At 40.9% G+C, this 5,800-nt stretch overlaps 1 non-coding gene across 1 annotated transcript; it reads left to right on the top strand.

Moving 5' to 3' along the window:
- The first annotated feature begins 1,264 nt into the window (after positions 1 to 1,264).
- TRNAA-UGC (transfer RNA alanine (anticodon UGC)) lies at positions 1,265 to 1,337 on the top strand. The gene has a single exon. It is a non-coding gene; the product is annotated as a tRNA-Ala (tRNA).
- Positions 1,338 to 5,800: the final 4,463 nt, after the last annotated feature.

The raw sequence follows: 5,800 nt of genomic DNA, 5'->3' as shown, positions 1-5,800 counted from the left end.
CGTGATGGTAGATGGGTTAATAAAGCACTTAAAATAATACCGTGTATAGTAAGATTGTTAGATTTTATTGCTATTATAATTGCTGTTATATTCCCATGCAGCAGATTTAGTGAATTTATAAAGATGCAAAAAGTTATTTATTTACTTTTATGGAGGCATAACTGACATATATTAGTTTCAGGTGTACCACATAATGACTTTAAAAACCAGAGCTGAGGATGAAATCTCCTGCTGCCTTAGGCTTCTCATTAAAAATTGCACTTACAACGCCTAATAGTAAATCAGCAGCTTTCATGGGATTTGTCTTAATAATCGTTACCAACTTACAACCGACACCATTTCCAAATTGTCTATTATTAGCACAATATGCCAATGAAAAGAATATTGGCAAGCCTTCATTTTATAGAAACCACAAGTTCCATCTCTGTTACGAAGACCTCATCCAAAGGCCCCACCAACTCTGTTCTCTGTTTAATTGAACTTTAGGGCAGCTGGAGGCTGATTGCAGGATTCTGCTTCATCACCCATGCATGAGGTGTTACCAGGCCTGGGCCTGAACATCACCCCTGGGTGTGTGCCCGTCTAGGGCAGCTCGTGGACCAGGGGCACTGGCTTATGTCTATGAGGGGCCGAGGACTTTCCTGGGAAAGGATCACTGGCAAACCAGGAAGAGACAGGGTTTGGCAATTTGGTTCAAGGCCACGGGCCAAGGTCCCAGGGGAGGCCTGATTCAGAACGTAACACTCTGCCTGCCGCAGAGCCCTCTGGCTTAACCCTCACATGCTCCTTTCAGAGTCCTGGGCAAGGGGCTGAAATCAAAGCAATGTACAAATTCGAAGAGCAATTCGGGGGCTTCCCTGGTGGCACAGTGGTTGAGAATCCTCCTGACAATGCAGGGGACGCGGGTTCGAGTCCTGGTCCAGGAAGATCCCACGTGCTGCGGAGCAGCTAAGCCCGTGCGCCACAGCTACTGAGCCTGCGCTCTAGAGCCCACGAGCCACAACTACTGAGCCTGTGTGCCTAGAGCCCGTGCTCCACAACGAGAGAAGCCACCGCAATGAGAAGCCCACGCACCGCCACGAAGAGTAGCCCCTGCTTGCTGCAACTAGAGAAAGCCCGTGCACAGCAACGAAGACCCAACACAGCCAAAAATAAATAAATTAATTAATTAATTTTAAAAAATTATTAAAAAAATAAAGAAAATGTGTTGGTTACTCAAAAAAAAAAAGATACCAATTATATGGAAATAGAATTATCAGGGAATTCCCTAGTGGTCCAGTGGTTAGGACTCTGTGCTTGCACTGCAGTGGCCCAGGTTCAATTCCTGGTCTAGGAACAAAGATCCCGCAAGCCTCACAGTGCGGCCAAAGAAAGAAAAAAAAAAAAGAAATAGAGTTATCAAAGGAAATCGAATATCAAGAAATACAATTATCAAAAAAATACAAATTAAAAGAAAAAGAAATACAGTTATCAAAATATTAGAATAGTTGTCATATATTATAGTAATCCCAGTGCCTCTTTATTAACTCATTAAGTAGTAAGACCTGCATGTAACTCAGAAGTAGTGATGAGTGGTGATGACATTTCGAGGTATTTGCCCAACCTTCGATGTGCTGTGAAAATAACTGCATTTTCCATGGGTGATAAAGTGACACTTCATGTCACACATTCTTTCAGGGAAAGAATGGTGTGTTTCCCTGCTTCTCAGGATAGTATGGTGCTCACAGGGACGAGCTCACGAAAAAGCAGCTTTCACTGAAGCTACTGATGCACTTAAAGGCGACCATTCCATCTTTCAAACTAATAGCTACAAGGAGGACTGCTACTGTACAGTAACATTAAAAATGGCTTGAACACATTGTTTCTGTTGAGTTAAGGCGCTCAAAAATATACAATGGGGAAAGGACAATCCCTTCAATAAATGTGATGGGGAAACTGGACAGCTACATGCAAAAGAATCAGACTGGACCACTCTCTTATACCATTTACAAAAATTAAGCCCAAGTGGATGAAAGACTTGAACATAAGACCTGAAACCATAAAACTCCTAGTAGAAAACATAGGTGGTAATCTTCTTAGCATCCATCTTGGCAGTGAGTTTTTGGATCTGACAGCAATTCAAAGGGAACAAAAGCAAAAATAAACAGGTGGGAACACATCAAACTGAAAAGCTTCTGCACAGCAAAGGAAACCATCAACAAAGTGAAAATTTGGCAACTCACTGAATAGGAGAACACGTTTGCAAATCGTGTATCTGATAAGGGGTTAATATCCGAAATATATAAAGAACTCACACAACTCAATAGCAAAAACAAAAAAACCCAAAACAATCCAATTAAAAAATGGGCAGCAGATCTAATAGACACTTCGCCAGATAAGACATACCGATGTCCAACAGCATGAAAAGACGCTCAGCATTATTAATCATCAGAGAAATGCAAATCAAAGCCACAGTGAGATACCACCACACACCTATCAGAATGACTATTATCAAAAAGACAAGAAATAACATGTGTTGGTGAGGATGCGGAGAAAAGGGAACGCTTGTGCCCTGTTTGCGAGAATGTAAATTGGTGCAGCCGCTGTGGAGAACAGTACAGAGGTTTCTCAAAAAATCAAAAATATAATAGAGCTACCAGATGACCCAGCAATTCTACTTCCGGATATTTATCTGAAGAAAATGAAAACACTAACTCAGAAAAATACATGCACCCCCATGTTCATTGCAGCATTATTTATAATAGTCAAGATATGGAAAAACCTAAGTGTCCATCAATGGATGAATGGATAAAGAAACTGTGGTGTGTGTCTGTGTGTGTGTATATATATATATATATATATACACACACACGCACAATGGAACATTATTCAGCTATAAAAAAGAATGAAATCTTGCCATTTGTGATAACATGGATGGGCTTCAAGGGTGTCATGTTAACTGAAATAAGAGAAAAACAAATACCATATGATCTCACTTGCATGTGGAATCTAAAAACAAACAGAAAACCCCCAAGCTCATAGATACAGAGAACAAATTGGTGGTTCCGAGAGATGGGACGGTGGGGTGGGGTGGGAGAAATGGGTGAAGGGGGTCAAAAGGCACAAACTTGCAGTTATAAAATAAGTACAAATGTGTTGGGGCTGCGCTGTGCAGCACAGTGACTATAGTTAATAAGACTGTGCTGAGCATTTGAAAGTTGCTAAGAGACTAGGTCTTAAAAGGTTTCACCACACACACAAAAATGTTTTATAACTGTACGGTGATGGATGTTAACCAGACTTACCGTGGTGATCATTTCAAAACGTGTACAAATATCAAATCATTACGTTGTATGCCTGAAACTAATATTATGTCAAATATACCTCAATTTTAAAACTTATTAAAAATTTAAAAGGAGTTGGGCTCAATTGTCAGACTGCTATAATCCTAGCTCAGCCATCTACTCCTTCTGGAACCAGAGATAAGTTCCGTTCCTCTGCCAGCCTCAGTTTCCCCTTCTGTCACACAGCAACTCTTAGAGAGTCGTTACGAGGAGCAGAAGATTATGATCCGAGGTGCTCAGCCCATAGCTGAGCACGTGCTACACACCCCATACGACCTACAGTTTTGTTTTCTATTGTCCAGATACACAGACTCAAGTGGGCCAGAATTGAAGGAGACTATAATTTGCTTATAAATTCCTATGTGGGTGTTCTACAAAGATGGACTTAACCGAACTCATGTTAGAGGGTTCATCATGGGAACAGCAAGGGTGAGTGGTCTCCAGGATCAGAGGGCGAGAGAATTCAAGGAAGGAAAGGGGCCGAGCGAGGGGGGAAAGAGCCTCAGAAAATATCAGAGACCCAAAGTTCAGCTGCAAATCCTGGGGGAGCGGCGAAAGATTTGGGGTCCAAGCACAACAAAGCAAAACAGAAACTGCAATGGTCACTGGCATCACTAGAACGAAGAGACACTTCATCTTTTCAATGAAAATATTTTCTTTGGAGGTAGGAAAAGGGACGGTTATAAGGATAATGCATTCACCATTTCCATTTTAACGTATTCAAAGCGAAAAGTGTTTTTGTTTGACTGTCCTCAAAACAATTCATAAAATGAGGAAAACTGGGGCATAAACAGCAGGGACCAAACTGAATAAGCTCTCCCTGCCTTTCAGAGTCTCCACTTCCTGATATTCACAAAGTTAAGCCATTCCAAAACATAAACAGCATTAACATAGGGTGAGATACGGTGGTCATTTGTGTCTGTTTATTTCTATTGTGGTTGTGATCAATAAGGTTTAATTTGCAAGTAAATAAAACATGTAGTCATTCTGGAGGTTTGGTCTGAAAAGCTCTTTTCAAAACTAAACTTGTATGCAGCGGCTATAAACCCAGAATGTCTAACACAGTACTGAAAGGAGAAGAACAAAGTTGTAGGATTAACACTACTTGACTCAGGAATTACTGTGAAGCCTAGTAATCAAGACTTCTCCCTGGTAATAGAATAGACGAAACAGGCAATGGAAGAGAACAGACAGCCATTCGACCCACATAAATACGGCCAACTAATCTTTGACAAAGGAGCAATGGTAATACAATGGAGAAAGGACAGTCTTTTCAATAAATGGTGCTGGAACCACTGGACATCCGCATGCTAAAAAATTAATTTAGGGCTTCCCTGGTGGCGCAGCGGTTGAGAGTCCACCTGCCGATGCAGGGGACACGGGTTTGTGCCCCGGTCTGGAAAGATCGCACATGCCGCGGAGCGGCTGGGCCCGTGAGCCATGGCCGCTGAGCCTGCGCGTCCGGAGCCTGTGCTCCGCAATGGGAGAGGCCACAACAGTGAGAGGCCCGCATACCGCAAAAAAAAAAAAAAAAAAAAAAAATTAACTCAAGATGAATCACAGACATAAATGTGAAATGCAAAGCTATAAAATTCCTAGAAGATAACATAGGAGAAAGCCCTAGATTACCTTGGATTTGGGGATAACATTTTAGATACAAAACCAAAGACATGATCCATGAAAGAAATAATTGATAAGCTAGACTTCATTAAATTTTTAAAATTCTGCTTTATAAAAGACACTGCGAAGAGAATGAAAAGACAAGCCACAGACTGGGAGAAAATATTTGCAAATGCCATATCTGATAAAGGACTGTTATCCAAAATATACAAAGAACTCTTAAAACTCAACAATAAGAAACAACTCAGTTAAAAAGTGGGCCAAACATTTGAACAGATACCTCATCAGAGAAGATACACAGGTGGCAAACAAGCATATGAAAAGAGGCTCCACGTCATTTGTTATTAGGAATATGTAGATTAAACCAGGGGGATGCTATTACACACCTTTCAGATGGTCAGAATCCAGAACACTGACGACACCAAATGCTGCTGAGGATGTGGAACAGAAACTCTCATTCGTTGCTGCTGGGAATGAAAACTGGTACAGCCATGTTGGAAGACAGTTTGGTGGTTTCTTCCAAAACTAAACATACTCAAACCAGACTATCCATCAGCTGTGCTCCTTGGTATTTACCCAAAGGAGCTGAAAATTTATGTCTACACAAAAACCTGCCCCTGGTTGTTTGTAGCAGTTTTACAATTGCCAAAACTTGGAAGGAACCAAGATGTCCTTCAGTAGGTGAATGGAGAAATAAACTGTGGTTCGTCCAGACAATGGGATATTATTCAGTAATAAAAAGAAATGAGCTATAAGTCATGTTAAGACATAAGTGAAACTGAAATGCATATTACTAAGTGAAAGAAACCAATCTGAAAAGGCTACATACTGCATAATTACAATGATATGACATTCTG

This window comes from Tursiops truncatus, chromosome 18 (assembly GCF_011762595.2).
Source record: "Tursiops truncatus isolate mTurTru1 chromosome 18, mTurTru1.mat.Y, whole genome shotgun sequence".
NCBI classification, from domain to species: Eukaryota; Metazoa; Chordata; class Mammalia; order Artiodactyla; family Delphinidae; genus Tursiops; species Tursiops truncatus.
Note: the sequence above shows the minus strand (reverse complement) of the source record. Positions and strands in the feature narration are given on the sequence as shown.